The 17602-nt window shown below is 47.2% G+C and overlaps 1 protein-coding gene across 1 annotated transcript in view; it reads right to left on the bottom strand.

The window, feature by feature from the left end:
* Window positions 1-16814, bottom strand: part of NPAS2 (neuronal PAS domain protein 2) — a 198529-nt gene extending 181715 nt beyond the window's left edge. The window contains exon 1 of the mRNA XM_027554709.1: window positions 16752-16814. The gene's annotated coding sequence lies outside the window, so the exon portion shown is untranslated. The remainder of the gene's footprint in view (window positions 1-16751) is intronic.
* Window positions 16815-17602: the final 788 nt, after the last annotated feature.

The following is a 17602-nucleotide window of genomic DNA, read 5'->3' as shown; positions in this document are numbered from 1 at the left end:
CGGTCCGTGTCCTGCCGCTGCCTGTCCCTCCCTGTTCCCGGCAGCCCGGGACTCTGACATCCTTATCTGATGGTCACAAGCAGATTGTGTGGCGCCCAGAGAGATAAGACGGATCTGGGGTGAGGGTGGCCTTCCGGGCTGCAGGCCTCCCCCCTCCCAGGACTTCTGGGCAGTGACTGCCAGCCGAGGCCAGGGAAAGCCTCATCCTTGCGACAGCCTGGATTTCAGCTGAGAAGCAACAGCCTCAGGTCTCAGGGAGAAAGGGAAGTATGGAAACTTCTGGAAGGGTGAGCAGGTCGGCCAGGCTGCAGGACCCGGGCTCTGGGAGCAGGGAGAGTCCCATTTGCTTTCGGAACCTCTAATTTTCATATGGAAAAAGGTGAGTTACCTTGTGCTGGATAATCTTTGAGGCCCTGTCTCAGTCTGCTAGGGCTTCTCTGGTGGCTCAGCTGTAAAGAATCTGCCTGCAATGCAGGAGCTGCAGGAGACATGGGTTTGATCTCTGGTTTCAAAGATCCTCTGGAGAAGGGAATGGCAACCCACTCTGGTATTCTGTCCTGGGAAATCCCATAAACAAAGAACTCTGGTGGCTACAGTCCATGGGATCTCAAAGAGTTGGACACGACTTGGTGGCTAAACCCACTACCACTCCCGGGTCTGTAACAAATTCTGCCATGGCAAGAAGGTAACAGGACCCTTCCAGGGTGATCAGACCTCAGCCCCAATTCCCCTGGTCAACCCTGTTCAGGGAGGGATATATATATGTACATATGTATAGCTGATGCTCAATATAGTACAGCAGAAATTAACACAACATTGTAAAGCAATTACACGCCAATTTAAAATGTAAATAAAATTGCATGAAATTACATTTAAAAAAAAGAAAACTAAAGGTCACAAGAAACAGCACATCACATTTATCATGGTGAAATGTCCCACATATCCCATAAAATCTTAGATTTCATGGGAATACACAGAGTCTATTTGATTTAGTTTGAATTTTTGGACACCAAAGGTTATCAGGCTACCTTGTTCTTATAAATGGCAAAAGCGTTCGAAAGCAAACTGCAATGCCAAGCAACTGCCAAGACATCCTAAGTGTCTGGCATCTACAGTTGAAGGATTTCACTTTTTCCCATGACGTTAGCTTTCAAGAGAACACTGGCCTATATTGTGTTTTTAATTGTTAGCATGTACCTTGTGTGTGGGGGAAAAAAAAACAACCAACTAAGTACTTCATTCAAAAAGCAATCACCTTGAGGCTGGCATGTACCCCAGCTGGAAGTGGGGAAGCTTGAATGACAAGCTGGTCACAGCAGTGAGTAATAAGAACAGTACTAAAACTTTTCACTTTTATGGAACTCTTTCATAAACATTCTCTTCTCCTGGTTCTCCCCATTCAGTATCAATGCTGTCGTTTAGCTGCTAAGTCACACCCAGCTCTTTGCAATCCCATGGACTGTAGCCCGCCAGGCTCCTCTGTCCATGGGATTCTCCAGGCAAGAATACTGGAGTGAGTTGCCATTTCCTCCTCCAGGGGATCTTCTCGACCCTGGGATCGAACCTGCATCTCCTGTTTGGCAGGCAGATCCTTTCTCTTCCCTGAGCCTTCAGTACCAACGCCTCCCTGTTAAGATGAAAAGACGGGGCTCTGGGCTGTATGTGGCTTGCCTGGGTCAGCTGGCCACTGCAACTGTGTCAGGGTGTCACGACTTTCTGCTACTGGCCACAAACTGTCTTCATGAAGTCAGTGTGAAAAGATGCTGACTCACCATACAAAAGAATGAAACAATGCCACTTGCAGCAGCATGGATGGGCCTAGAAATGGTCATACCAAGCAAAGTAATCACACAGAGAAAGACAAATGCCACATGGTATCACTTACCCATGGGATCCAAAATAGGATACGGATCAACTTATCCATGAAACAGATTCACAGACACAGAGGACAGACTCCTCTACCCGCCGAAGCGGGTAGGGACGGGTGGAGTGGAGTTTGGGATTAGCAGCTACAAACCACTATACACAGGATGGATAAACAACTGAACCCTAAGATCCAGCACAGGGAACTCTATTCAGTATCCTGTGATAGACCATCAAGGAAAAGCAAGAATATGAGCAAGAGTCTGTATGTATGTATAACCGAATAACTTGTTGTACACCAGAAACTCATATGGCGTTATACATCAGCTATGCACGAATAAAGACGAAAAAGCAATGCCGCTGACCCGCACAGCGATGACCACTCCCACGCTGCGATCTAAAATCGGGTCATAGGTCAGCGCTGCCACGTGGGAGGAAAAGGTTTCCGGCTTCCATAGGTGTCTCATATAAGCAGACCACATCACATATATAAGGGCTGCTAACCGGAGCTGTTAGAAAACACAAACACAGCCTCAAGTGAGTTCATCTTAAGGAAGCCGCCCCACGACCCGGTAGACTAGACTCTGCTGCGTAACAAAAAGACAAGAGCACAGACACAAACCCCATGGAAAGCAGGGGTTTGGTCCATAAAAGCAGAGGTTAGCCGGCGGACCACTCTGCACAGCTGATTGGTGCAAACTCAGCACGGCTTCAGAGAAACTAGGATCACAAAAGGAACTATTCTTTGTAAAATGTAGTGTGCTTAGTTGCTCAGCCATGTCTGACTCTTCGCGACCCCATGGACTGTAGCCCATCAGGCTCCTATGTCCATGGGGATTTTCCAGGCAAGAATACTGGGGTAGGTCCCCATGCCCTCCTCCAGGGGATCTTCTCAACCTAGAGACTGAACCCAGGTCTCCTGCATTGCAGGCGGATTGTTTATCATCTGAGTCACTGGAGAAGTCCAAGAATACTGGAGTGGGTAGCCTATCCCTTCTCCAGGAGATTTTCCTGACCTAGGAATCGGGGTTTCCTGCATTGCAGGTGGATTCTTTACCAGCTGAGCTACCAGGGAAGCCCCCACTAATCCCCAGGCCTTTGCAGTTGAGGCCCAGGGAGATAAGCGGAGAAACAGAAAACCCCCACCCCGTAATTCCACATGAACCAGTGGCGCAGGTCCTCCTACATGGGCAGAAATGGGATGGACATCTTGCTGTCCAGACGTGGGTGTCTGCTCTCAGAGCATGAGGGATGGAGGCCCTGGCCAAGGAGGAGGAGGACCTGCCAGGGCAGATCCAGCCTCAAACACCTCCCAGGGAAGCACCTAGACACTCAGGATGAAGATGAATGAGTTGTTGCCCACAGGTGGGTAGAGGACCAAAAGCTGCCAGGGGCCCCTGTGCAGGAAGCTGGGTGCTGCCACGTTTCTTTGAACACTGCTGAGCCAACCACATCTGCTGTATTTAGCAGCCAGGAACTAACGTCAAGAGTCTTCTCTTGTTTCTCCCACTGAGCCTCCTGATGGCCTATCTGCTGGCCCTGCGGGTGGTGTGGAGTGCAGGGGGCTCACACACCAGTCAGAGCTCAGGCTCAGTCATGAAAACGACACTCATGCATGTGGACCAGGGCAGTGATTTGACCACTGGGTCCTAACCGAACTGTTAGAGAGTGAAGGCTGCAGCCCTGCCTGGAAGTATCCTGTTAGTCATCCAATAGCTAGTGAAGGGCTCGGGGCTCTGGGAACGAAGAGTCAGCATGCCGAGGGGTGAATAACAGCCACGAAGGTGAAAAAGTGGACTGAGCTAGTGGAGAAGGCAGAACCAGGCCGTGAGGTGCAGGGGAGGGGTCTGTGCTCATCAAGGCCACCACTTTCATTTAACTCTAAAATTGAGGGGTCTTCAATCAAAAAATGGGCCAAAGAACTAAATAGACATTTCTCCAAAGAAGACATACAGATGGCTAACAAACACATGAAAAGATGTTCAACATCACTCATTATCAGAGAAGTGCAAATCAAAACCACTATGAGGTACCATTTCACGCCAGTCAGAATGGCTGCAATCCATAAGTATACAAGCAATAAATGCTGGAGAGGGTGTGGAGAAAAGGGAACTCTCTTACACTGTTGGGAATGCAAACCAGTACAGCCACTATGGAGAACAGTGTGGAGATTCCTTAAAAAACTGGAAATAGAACTGCCTTATGATCCAGCAATCCCACTGCTGGGCATACACACTGAGGAAACCAGAAGGGAAAGAGACACGTGTACCCCAATGTTCATCACAGCACTGTTTATAATAGCCAGGACATGGAAGCAACCTAGATGTCCATCAGCAGATGAATGGATAAGAAAGCTGTGGTACATATACACAATGGAGTATTACTCAGCCATTAAAAAGAATACATTTGAATCAGTTCTAATGAGATGGATGAAACTGGAGCCTATTATACAGAGTGAAGTAAGCCAGAAAGAAAAACACCAATACAGTATACTAATGCATATATATGGAATTTAGAAAGATGGTAACAATAACCCTGTGTACGAGACAGCAAAAGAGACACCGATGTATAGATCAGTCTTATGGACTCTGTGGGAGAGGGAGAGGGTGGGGAGATTTGGGAGAATAGCATTGAAACATGTATAATATCATGTATGAAACGAGTCGCCAGTCCAGGTTTGATGCACGGTACTGGATGCTTGGGGCTGGTGCACTGGGACGACCCAGAGGGAGGGTAGGGGAGGGAGGAGGGAGGAGGGTTCAGGATGGGGAACGCAGGTATACCTGTGGTGGATTCATTTCGATATTTGGCAAAACTAATACAATATTGTAAAGTTTAAAAATAAAATAAAACTAAAAAAAATAAAATAAAATTGAGGGGTCTTGTGATTCCCCTGGACACTGTCTCCAAAAGTGGAGCCTCCCCAGATCCAGTCAAAGTGAAGGTGAGTGACAGTCAGAGGGTGGAGGTTTTTTTCCAAGCTGCCACCCTCTGTTGGTAGACCTGGTGTTTGGGAGTGAGCAACAGATTCTTCAAGAGGGAGTGGAGGGGTGACAAGTGCTTCCAGGATCCTGGGACCACCCAGAGCAGGACCACGTCGCCCCCTCAGTGTTGAGAGCCGAGAGCCACAGGCCAGAGTGGACACACCATGGGCAAGACCTAGAAGGGGCTGAACAATCGGAAGCTCTCTCACCCCAGATGACATCAGATTGTCCTCAGCCATAAATCCCAGATATTTTTATCCGCCAAGGGCTCGACAAGTTTGGAACTAGGAGAGACTTCTCTAGCTGTAGAGATCGTAAAACCTCTACAAAACTGCCATGCCAATTTTCTGTGAATGGGTTTATCTCTCTGACCATCCCTGCAAAAGGGAAGCAAGGAGAACCACAGAAATAAAATCCTGCCTGACCATGAAGAAAACCTTGGCGAGGTCAAGAGTAATCTCTGCTCTGGAGGAACTGACAGCCCAGAGCTACCCAACAACTCATTCTCGGCAACACTCCAGCCTCGCCACAAACACACACCAACGCTGGGGGTTTTACATTTTCTTCACAGTTTTATTCAAACATGATCTCCAGGGAAACAGATATCTTATGTAGTTAATGATGATGACCCCAGGGGCCATGTCTTTTAATTTGTTGAGTCCATCCTTTTTTCATTTTCTTTTTTTTTTTTTTTTTTGAGGAATTCTCTTTTATTTTTCACAGTTTCCTTTTTAAAAAATTTCATGTTGGAGTACAGTTGATTAACAATGTTGTGTTAGTTTCAGGTGTACAGCAACAGTGATTCAGTTATACATACACATGGGTCTTTTTCTCTTCCCATTTCAGTTATCACAGAGGATTAAGCAGAGTACTTCAGCCATGAAATTAAAAGATGCTTGCTCCTTGGAAGAAAACCTATGACCAACCTAGACAGCATATTCAAAAGCAGAGACATTACTTTACCAACAAAGGTCTGTCTAGTTAAAGCTATGGTTTTCCCAGTAGTCATGTATGGATATGAGAGTTGGACTATAAAGAAAGCTGAGCGCTGAAGAATTGATGCTTTCGAACTGTGGTGTTGGAGAAGACTCTTGAGAATCTCTTGGACTGCAAGGAGATCCAACCAGTCCATCCTAAAGGAAATCAATCCTGAATATTCATTGGAAGGACTGATGCTGAAGCTGAAATTCCAATACTTTGGCCACCTGATGCGAAGAACCTACTCATAGAAAAGATCCTGACACTGGGAAAGATTGAAGGCGGGAGGAGAAGGGGACGACAGAGGATGAAATGGTTGGATGGTATCACCAACGTGATGGACATGAGTTTGAGTAGGCTCTGGGAGTTGGTGATGGACAGGGAAGCCTGGCATGCTGCAGTCCATGGGGTCACAAAGAGTTGAACATGACTGAGCGACTGAACTGAACTGAAGCAGAGTTTCCTGTGCTATACAGGTCCTGGTTGATTACCTATTTTAAATATAGCAGTGTGTATATATCAATCCCAAACTCCCAATCTATCCCTCACTCCAACCCTTCCCCCACAGGTCATGCCTTTTGTAGACAGTGGGCTTCCCAGGTGGCAAGGAATCTGCCTACCGAAGCAGGAGACAAAGAGACTCAGGTTTGATCCCTGGGTTTGGAAGATACCCTGGAATAAGAAATGGCAAAACATTTCAGTATTCTTGCCTGAAAAACTGCATGGACAGAGGAGCCTGATGGGCTACAGTCTATGGGGTTGCAAAGAGTCGGACGCACATGCACACACACACACACACACACACACATGTATGGAGGTGTTGATGCAACAGATACACGATTTGTTGGATCAACACAGTAGCCTCATGGATTCTTCCCTGTCTCACTCCAACCCACCTCCTCACAAAAATGTCTTGGGTGGCTCAGTAATGTCTGACCCGCCCCCCACACTGACAACAGCCAGGCTGACTGTTCACACTGTGACATGAACACACTGATCGTGTTGCTTATTTGTAAGTACGCCTTAACCTTGCAGAATGAAACCAGAGGAAAATTGAAGCTACCAAGACTGAAATTGAACAAGTACTGGGATTTTCTAGTTAAAGACAGAGCTGAATTTCACCGAAACGGGCTCTTAGTGACACTACCTCCAAAGACCCATAGGGCCACTGGAGGACTGATGATTAGGCACCAGACTTGAAATGGAATCACCCTGTCCCTGGGGACTTCCTTGAAACATTAGATTTTCTCCTCTGCATTAAGGTGGGAAAATGTGACTAGTATGTCGTATGAGTTTCATCCATCCCATTTGCTTTCCTCTCTTCTCTACAGAACTGGAAAATTTCATACGGCAAACTCATATTTCAGCTATGCTTCATGCAATGCATGAAATCTTTGTTTAAATGACTACTGTTTATTCACTGAACAAACGCCTATCAGAGTTAAAAACTCTGTGGATCCCAGAAATAACAAAGCTTCTTAGAAATGCTTGGGCATGATAACCTAGAGAGGTGGGATCGGGTGGGAGGTGGGAGGGAGGTTCAAGAGGGAGGGGACATCTGTATACCTATGGCTGATTCATGATGATGTATTGCTGAAGCCAACACAATATTGTAAAGTAATTATCCTCCAATTGAAAATAAATTAAAAAAAAAATTTTTAAAAAGAAAGATGCTTGGGCAGCCCACCATCTGTCTGGATTGAGAAGGATCTGGAAGGCTGGAAAGGGTCTGGAAGAGTCTGGAAAACTAGAAGGCTCCTTCCAGTTTTCTTGGAAATAGATCACTGGAGGAGTGTGTCTCCTAACACCATTTTAGAACTCTCTGTAGATTACAGCAAGGTTAATTATGTCTAGTCAGTTTTCATAGCCTCCATCTCAATATTCTCGTGTGTCTTCATAAGCCAATGAAACACTCCAACAACAATTATCATGGGCTATCATGTAGCCATTAAAATTACATATGCATTTAATGTTCAGTGATTTGGATTTTGGTTAAGATATGGCTTCCCAGGTGGTGCTAGTAGTAAAGAATCTGCTTGCCAGTGCAGGGGATGGGGGTTTGATCCCTGGGTCAGGAAGATCCCCTGGAAAAGGGAATGGCAACCCACTCCAGTATTCTTGCCTGGAGAATCCCATGGACAGAGAAGCCTGGTGGGCTACAGTCCATGGGATCTCAAAGAGTTGGACACAACTGAGCATGTAGGCTTAAAACATGGGGATACAGCATCCTTCAACACTGTTTCAGCCATCTACCTGGCAGCATCCATCCGTCTTTCAAAGAGGTATGGCTCTTTACCCAGGAATACTCCACTAGTAATCCCAGAGGAAAATCTGAAATGTATCTGAAAATATACAGATCAGGAAGTTAACACAATGTTCATAATAGTCAGAAAGTAGAAATAAAGTCGTGGTTCCCTGGGAAGTAGTCCTGGCCTTACAAAGAGCTGAGAAGGGAAAGCAAAGGAGAAAAGGAAAGATATACCCATCTGAATGCAGAGTTCCAAAGAATAGCAAGGAGAGATAAGAAAGCCTTCCTAAGTGACCAGGGCAAAGAAATAGAGGAAAACAATAGAATGGGAAAGACTAGAGATCTCTTCAAGAAAATTAGAGATACCAAGGGAACATTTCATGCAAAGATGGGCTCAATAAAGGACAGAAATGGTATGGACCTAACAGAAGCAGAGGATATTAAGAAGCGGTGGCAAGAATTACACTGAAGAACTACACAAAAAAGATCTTAATGACCCAGATAACCACAATAGTGTGATCACTCACCTAGAGCCAGAGATCCTGGAATGCAAAGTCAAGTGGGCCCTAGGAAGCACCACTACAAACAAAGCTAGTGGAGGTGATGGAATTCCAGCTTAGGTATTTCAAATCCTAAAAGATGATGCTGTGAAAGTGCTGCATTCACTATGCCAGCAAATTTGGAAAACTCAGCAGTGGCCACAGGACTGGAAAAGGTCAGTTTTCACTCCAATCCCAAAGAAACGCAATGCCAAAGAATGTTCAAACTACCGCACAACTGCACTCTTTCTACATGCTAGTAAAGTAATACTCAAAATTCTCCAAGCCAGCCTTCAATAGTATAAGAACTAAGAACTTCCACGTGTACAAGCTGGATTTAGAAAAGGCAGAGGAACCAAAAATCAAATTGCCAAAATCCGCTGGATCACAGAAAAAGCAAGAGAATTCCAGGAAAACATCTGCTTCATTGACTACACTAAAGCCTTTGACTGTGTGGATCGCAAGAAACTGTGGAAAATTCTTAAAGAGATGGGAATACCAGACCATCTTACCTGCCTCCTGAGAAACCTGTATGAGTGTCAAGAATCAACAGTTAGAACTGGAGATGGAAGAACAGACTGGTTCAAAATTTTGAAAGGAGTATAACAAGGCTGTATATTGTCACCCTGTTTATTTAAACTTACATGCAGAGTATATCAGGTGAAATGGATGAAGCACAGCTGGAATCAAGGTTGCTGGGAGAAACATCAATAACCTCAGATATGCAGATGACACCACACTTACGGCAGAAAGCAAAGAGGAACTAAAGAGCCTCTTGATAAAGGTGAAAAAGGAGAGTGAAAAAGCTGGCTTAAAACCCCACATTCAAAAAATGAAGATCATGGCATCTGGTCCCATCACTTCATGGCAAAAAGATGGAGAAACAATGGAAACAGTTAGAGACTTTATTTTCTTGGGCTCAAAAATCACTGCAGTTAGTGACTGCGGCCATGAAATTAAAAGAAGATGCTTGCTCCTTGGAAGAGAAGCTATGACAAACCTAGACAGCATATTAAAAAGCAGCGATATCACTTTGTGGACAAAGGTCTGTACAGTCAAAGCTATAGTTTTTCCAGTATTCATGCATGGATGTGAGAGTTGAACCATAATGAAGGCTGAACACTGAAGAATTGATGCTTTCAAACTGTGGTGCTGGAGAAGACTCTTGAGAGTCCCTTGGACTGCAAGGAGATCAACTCAGTTAATCCTAAAGAAATCAACCCTGAATATTCACTGAAAGGACTGATGTTGAAGCTGAAACTCCAATACTTTGGCCACCTGATGCAAAGAGCTGACTCATTGGAAAAAACCCTGATGCTGGGAAAGATTGAGGGCAGGAGAAGAAGGGGATGACAGAGGATGAGATGGTTGGATGGCATCGCTGACTCAATGGATATGAGTTTGAGCAAACTCCAGCAGATGATGAAGGACAGGGAAGCTTGGCGTGCTGCAGTTTTGGGGATCAAGAAGAGTTGGACATGACTGAGTGACTGAACAATAAGAAATAAAGAATGATAAATGTTTAACAATAGGGAATGGGTTAAATCAATTATGTGTCAGCCATACCTCTGAGTGCAACTATGTAACCTTTAAAAAGAATAAAGTAGATATAAAAAAAATGACCCCCCAAATCTCATGACACACACACACATCACTAAATAAAATGTGCAAAATGAATAATGTTAGTTTGAAAAGAAAATGTACATACATGGTATACACGTAAATGCAGTGAAAATGAGTAGCAGATTACACCCGCATGGTTAGCAACAATCAACTCTCCAACAGGGAGGAGAGCTGAGGGATGGGTCAGTTGGGATGATTCTGGTTACAACTAGCAAAAAAATCCAACTTGACCTCCTTTAAGAGGTTAGGAAGGTCCCAAATCAGAGCTTCCTCTTGGGTAATTCAGGGGCACTGTAGAGGCCCCATTCTTCACCTTTGCATTCTTTGGCAGGTCAGCTGGGACCTGGCCCAGCCCGTTCTGTTGGCTGACAGCTGCCCCACTTACAGGCATTGTGTCCAGAAGAAAAAAAGTGGCTGGTTCCTCCTACATCTCTTTTCAAGAGTCAAGAAAGCCGCCCACTAAGTTACCCTCCTGTTTGATATATCAGGAGGGCCACCTGTTCACCCTAAGCCAATCACTGGTGGGATTGCAGGCCCACCAGCAGTTGCTCAGCCAATCAGGATTTACCCCTGAGACATGTGGAGGAGAGTGGACCCCTGAGCAAAATCAAGTTTCTAGGAGGCAAAAAAAAAAAAAAAAACGCTGGACAATAAAGAAGGCAGAGTGTGGAAGAATTGATGCTTTGGACCTGTGGTGCTGGAGAAGACTCTTGAGAGTCCCTTAAAAGGCAAGGAGATCAAACCAGACAGTTTTAAAGGAAATCAACCCTCAATACTCATTGGAAGGACTGATGATGAAGCTGAAGCTCCAATACTTTGGCCACCTGATGCAAACAGCTGACTCACTGGAAAAGACCCTGATGCTGGGAAAGACTGAAGGCAGAAGGAGAAGAGGGCGACAGAGGGTGAGATGGTTGGATGGAATCACTGACTCAATGGACAGGAACTTGAGCAAACTACAGGAGATGGTGAGGGACAAGGAAGCCCTGCATGCTGAAGTCCATGGGGTCAAGAAGAGTCGGACACGACTTGGTGACTGAACATTAGTAGGGCCAGAGGGTGAAGGGTTCTTTTTACTAGAAGTGGTTCTGGATTGTGTGAAATTTTTATAAGATTATATCATTTTTTTAATTTAACATTAAAAAAAATGTTTAAGCACAGAAAAAAGAATGAAGGGTAATACACCTTGAGACTGTGGGTAATCTCCATTTTCTTCAATCTTTTCTGTACTTGCCAAAAAATAAGTATACATTTAAAACAGAAAAATAGTAACATTTACAGTGTTCTCCAGTTCTCAATATTATGAGTCTCACAGGGTACAGAGATTCCTCCTGAGATTGCCCTGTGCGGGTTTTGGTTCAGAGGAGGCTGGAAGGATCACTCAGGTGGGTTCAGTCACCTGCTTTCCTTTAGTGGGGCTTGTGTCCACAGGAAGCCTGGACGGTTTTCAGTGACCTGGGACATAATCCCCCATGGTTTCATCAAAGCATCAACACCCACAGAGTTGGAACCCTGGGTCCCGCCTCTGCTCTGGTTTCCATTTTAAGTATTCCCCGACACTTCCCCTGTTATCATACCCCCTTCATGGCCTTGGGTTCAATCACTAGTCCTTCCCTCATACACATCACAGGGCCACAAACCCGTTGCCGTTCTCTTGCACTTGGTTTTCAAGGTTTATTTTGGCGGAGCAGGAGTGGGAATGGGAGCAGAGAAGTGTCCTTTGTAAGTAGTAAGCAGAACTCACAAACATACACGCGAGAGCAATAGTGGTGGAGGCATTTTGAGGGCCGCCCGGTTTGCACGCTAAGTCACTTCGGATGCGTCCGACTCTTTGCAACTCCATGGACTGTAGCCCTCTAGGCTCCTCCATCCATGGGACTCTCCAGGCTCTAAGAATACTGGAATGGGTTGCCATTTCCTCCTCCAGGGGATCTTCCTGACCCAGGGATCGAACCTGCGCCTCTTACATCTCTTGTACTGGCAGGCAGGTTCTTTACCATTCGTGCCAACTGGGAAATCCAGATGACTTCCCCTAAAGTCAGGGTGAAGGAGACTTCTGCCTTGGAACATCTGCCTTCCCCAGAAGTCAGGAGGAAGTAATCAGCTCAGAGCATGAAGTATAATGTGCTGGGTGGCGAATTCCCACTCACGCTGCACTGCCTTCAGGGAACTCCCACTAAACTGAAGAGGGCCGATGGATGGCTCTGACCCTTAAAAGGGCCCAGAAAGGGACACACCAATGCCCTTCCCTCTGAAACATATTGTTAAGGCGTGCCTGGTTACCACCAACACCAGTCAGTCTTGATCAACAGAACCTACAGGGTGAGTACCGGGAACAGCCTCAGGTAAATACATTGCTAGAAGGGTACCTCACCAGAAGCCAGGGTCCTGCAGAAGAGTGGAGAAGTGGGTGCTACTCATCATCCCATTTTGCATCCATTACCTTGCACGGCTGCCCGCGCTCCAGCCCTGGGCCGGGTTCTCTCCTGCCAGCCCTGGGTTTGCTGATTAACCAAATGGAATCTCTAATTGGTGAACTATGTGCAAAAGTATTTTTAGGAACCTCTTCTTCCTCCATGCCTAAAAGCCTCTCCTCTCCCATCAGCAGTAATAAAAGCAACCCCGCAACCCACTCCAGTATCCTTGCCTGGAAAATCCCATGGATGGAGGATCTAACAGGCTACAGTCCAGGGGGTCACAGAGAGTCAGACGTGACTGAGTGACTAACACACACTTTTCTGTTATTCTGATGTGTCTCCTTCACTGGTCATCCTACCTACCTTGATGAGGTAAGCGTTATTCCCACTATTCTTCTAACTAGGACACTGAGGCTCAGGAAGATTAAAGAAAAAGTTGCCCCAAGTCACACAGTAGCTGAGCAGGAAGGCTATCCCAGATCTGTCTGATTTCAGTATCTGCATTTTATTTCCTGGCGAGTCACAGAGCTTCTCATTCAAAGAAAACTAGAGGTCAAGGGTGGCCAGCGTGGGAGCCCTACCAGAAAAAACCTCTTTCCTGGGCCCCTGTCAGGCCACCACCACACTGAAGAGGAGTGTCCCGGAGCCTCAGTTCAGTCTAGAAAGACTCTCTCTTTCTCATTGCGTCAGTTCCTGGAGGCCAGGGAGGACCCATGTTCTTTCTTTTTCTATCACCTGGTCCTTCTATGCAGTAGATGCTACACCGGCTGAATTGGGTTGACAACATTCCAGAACCTTCTAGAGTGCCATAGTTTCGGGAGCATGTGGGAGCTTTTAAGAAATGCAGGCTCTCAGGTTCCAACCTAGACCTGCTGAGTCAGCACCTGCCCTTCACAAGGTCCCCAGACAATCAATGCTACTCTACACTGTAAAGTTTGACATACCATCTTCTGCACCCTCCTTTTAATACATTTTTGTTTTGCTTTGTTTCACATCAACATAGAAGATTAAACTCTGGTTTCTATTCTGAATCATCTTATGGAAAACCACACATTGTCTTATGACCCACAGAAGTTCAAGTGATCTCTGAGGGAACTTCCCCTAAGAGATTGCTTACAATGCCAAGTGGTCCCCAACCTCAAAGAATTCAGTGAGAAACAGTAGTGCCTTAAAGACTGCATTAAAAACATGCCCCCTTTAAACATATGTTCACATTTAATAAGTGTTTATTTAGTGCTCTAAGGTGCTATTAATCATCTTCAGATTTAAACTAGAATTACTCAGAGTTAAGTACCCCATTAGCATTCAGCAATTTCTACCCTTTGGATAACTGTCATCCACAAGTCAGCTTGTTTCCTACACCTACTTATTATTGAGCATCAGTGATGAACAAGGCCTCCTAGGGGTGAGATGCTGGATGGAATATGAACGTGGTCTCCTATCTTTGCTACACATAAGAGTAAAGATCAGGAACCTGCTAGTCAAACACTTCTGTAAGCAAGTAACGTGTATCTTTGCCACTACTTAGATGCAAAATTCCATCAGATGCTTCTTTAATGCAGCCAATTAGACCGTGGCCGTAAGAAAGCCAAGAATACGGTGTTACTGGGCTATTTTCAACACCTCACAATCTGACCTCTCTTGGGAAAGAAATGCCTCTCTGTGCCTGAGATCAGGCAAGGGACAGTCAGTGCTCGGATCACCATGGAAAAGCCGACTTTTCATGGAAAGGATAAAATATATGCTTGTTTTAAAAATCAAGAAAAAGGACTTAGCCCTCTAGAAGCTTAAGGTTCAAAAGCCAGACTTCTGAAAAATGACCATATATAGGTATATGGAGGACCACATAAAGGACCATATAAAGATATAAAGAGCATATGCATGCATTGTTATTTTAATCTGAAAGAAATCACTAATTTTGAATGTGTAACCTAAAAACTAGTAGCAGTACTAACAGCCAGCTATAAAGATTACCAAGAGTTAAAAAAGACTGTTCCAAAAAATAAGATGAATTCAACTTCATCATGACATATAACAGATGATATGTGTCATTTTACACTATTTTTATTAGTTTGTTTATCATTTTCATTATTACATAGCCAGAAATAGTAAAAAGGGCCCAAACTCTTAACAAGAATCAAATAAGCTTAAAACAATTGTTATTTTCTACAGAAAGATGAATTCTTGAGCCACCATCTGAACACTCACTTCCAATCAGGGAATTTTTTTTTCAACATGCTAATTAGTGATGCCTCACTTGGTTCTTTTCTGGGCATGTTTAACTCTTTGGGAGGTAACATTTTATTTGTAACATATTTCCTCTAGAATATATTCCCTTCTCTGGCCTCCATGGGAGTCACTATGGGGAGCACTGAGAATCAAACTAATTTTACATCTGCTGCAGTGGGACAGATCAGCAAATAAATATATGCATCGATTTCCAAGGAGAAAATGGCTAAAAGCAGTGTATTTACAATTCCTCTAAGCCACACTTCGCATCTCTCTAAGAGACGGAAGACGATTGTTGAAAGCCTTTGCTGCGTACACTTTATTTTTAACTAAATCTTTAAGTAGACTGCTGAGAAATGCCAATACTTCTACCAGTCCTGCTTTAGCTGTGCAATCAAACAGATCTTTTGCTTTTGCAAAATAGTGATCCAAGCCTGAATAGCTATTTTAAACATCATATTTATTGCAGTTATTTTAAAATACATTTCGGGGTTAATTTTTGGCAAACTTCTCCTTTAAGAAATCTTCTGGACAGAAAGCCAGAGTTAAGCTTGCCCTTGAATTTTGAACTTGCACCTCCCAAGGAAGAACAATTAAAACTTGCTGTGTTTTTAATGCACCTCATAATGAGTTGGTCAGTTCACTGATCAGGGACTGAGTTAGTTTGTGTCTCCTAGACAGAGGGATGGACAGAGCTCAATCCTGCCAGGAACTGCCTTAGAACTAATTAACTGCAAAGTCCAAACGGGGAAAACCCTCCTATTAAGGAAAAAAATGGTTCCGGTTCTAAATGATCAATTATGACCAGTTCGTCTCTGCTAATTAAATTAATTTAATAACTACTCCATATTTTGCCGTAAAGAAATAGGCCAATCAATATAATGAATCAAAGGAGTAGGCATTAAAGACCAAACTCACCGAGTTCTCTCTCTTTCCAGACCCCTTCTGAACACCTGTTGAACCCAGGGGCTTTCAACTTTGCGAACTAAAGCCTCCTGGATACAACCGTGGCAGCTTTTAGACTTTCTGGAAGTGCGTGTGTATTTTTAAGGTTTCCATCTTGCTTAATCAACAGAGCTGGTTACTAATTATTTATGAATCATGGGGCTGAAAACAAACTTTCTTACCTTAAGCAGTTAAGGAGTGGCAGATAGAGAAGAGGGGTTTGTTTTTAATTTGGCCTTTTCGTACACCTCCCTACCCCCAGGTTACCCGCTCCGTGCGGATCTCTGGAAAGGTCAAAGGTAAGCCTCCTTCCTCGGCTCGTGGGAGGGAGCACACCTCCCAACAAAACAACGCGCTGGCATCCAACCTGGGGAGCAAGGCGGCGAGCAGGGCCGGGCTATGCGTGTCCAGGGTGCAGGCTCGGCACCCATTATGGCCCGGAACCAATTCCAATCTAGGGACCCGTTGAGATCGTGGGCCCGGGGCGCGCATGCCACCCTTTCCGGGGGTCCCCGGCGCCCCACGCTCTGGAGAGCGCGCGATGGGGCTCAGGGAAACCTCTGGGCGACCTTCGAGGCTGCTACCAGGGCACGGCCTCCACCCATCCCGACGGTACTCTCTGAGCACCCCGGATCGGGGTGTCTCATCCTCTGCCTCCTACGGCGAGACGCACACGGACACTACCCGCCCGGCCGCCGCCGCGATCCCGCAGGACGCGATGTTCCCGCTGCAGGACCAGGGGCTGGGGGTGGGGACCCAACCGCCCTGCGCCCCAGGCCCCCGGCGAAGCGCAGTCCCGGGCCGGGGCGTCCCTCCCCGCTCCGTGCGTCCACCGCGCCGGCAGGCAGGTGATCAAGTCCCACGAACCTGCGCGCGCGCCCTCCCATCCGGGGGCCCCGCGTCCCGGGGCTCGGTCGGCCCTTACCTCGGAGCCGGCCGGGGCGGCCCCGCGGGGCCGGGCGCGGGCTGGGCCCGGGAGACGCGCCTCCCGCCGCCGCTGGGAGCCGAGGCGGCGAGCGGGCGCGGCGAGCTCCTCCCGGGCGGCGGCGGGAGGCGCTGCTCTCGCTGCTACCGCCGCCGCCGCGGCTGCGGGTCTCAAAGCTACGCCGCCGCCGTGCGTCTCTAGGCTCCTGCGGGAGGCCGGCTGCTCGCGCGGCAAACTCTTCCGCACGCAGAGCCGGCGGGGAGAGGAGCCGCCGCCGCCGCCACCGCCGCCGCCGCCGCCGCCGCCGCCGCCTCTTCCTCCTCCCCCGCCCTCCTCCCGCCTCCTCTCGGTCCTCCTCCTCCTCCTCCTCCTTCCCTGCGCTCCCGCGGCCGCAGCCGGCCGGGTGTCTCCTGGCCGCAAGCCGGGCCCTGGCCGCGACCCAGCCTGGGACCAGCACCCTGCGCTCCCTACGAGCAGATGGACCCCTGGACCCACCTCCCACCCCCCAGCTTCCCTGAGCGGCGGAGACACCCGCGCCCAAGGCCTCCACCGCAGGGCGGCTGCCGGGGACGCGCGGCATGGTCCGGCCGAGGGTGCGGGGCGGGGACGGGATGTGCTTAGAGGGGAACTGTCCGAAGGAGAGGCCAGTGGAGGTCCCGTTCAAGTTGTCAGTGGGGGTGGCGGGGAATCGCCCTCCCCTGCGCGCTGCCACCCCGCTGTCCAGTGCGTTGGGGGGCCAGCGCGCCACCGCGGCCCCCAACACGCCGTCCTCGTGGGGCAGCCCTGCGCGCAGACCACTGCGCTTTCCCGGAGAGCTGCGGGCGGGGATCAGGGAGACGCAGGCGAGCGCA

Source organism: Bos indicus x Bos taurus, chromosome 11, assembly GCF_003369695.1.
Source record: "Bos indicus x Bos taurus breed Angus x Brahman F1 hybrid chromosome 11, Bos_hybrid_MaternalHap_v2.0, whole genome shotgun sequence".
Lineage (NCBI taxonomy): Eukaryota > Metazoa > Chordata > Mammalia > Artiodactyla > Bovidae > Bos > Bos indicus x Bos taurus.
Note: the sequence above shows the minus strand (reverse complement) of the source record. Positions and strands in the feature narration are given on the sequence as shown.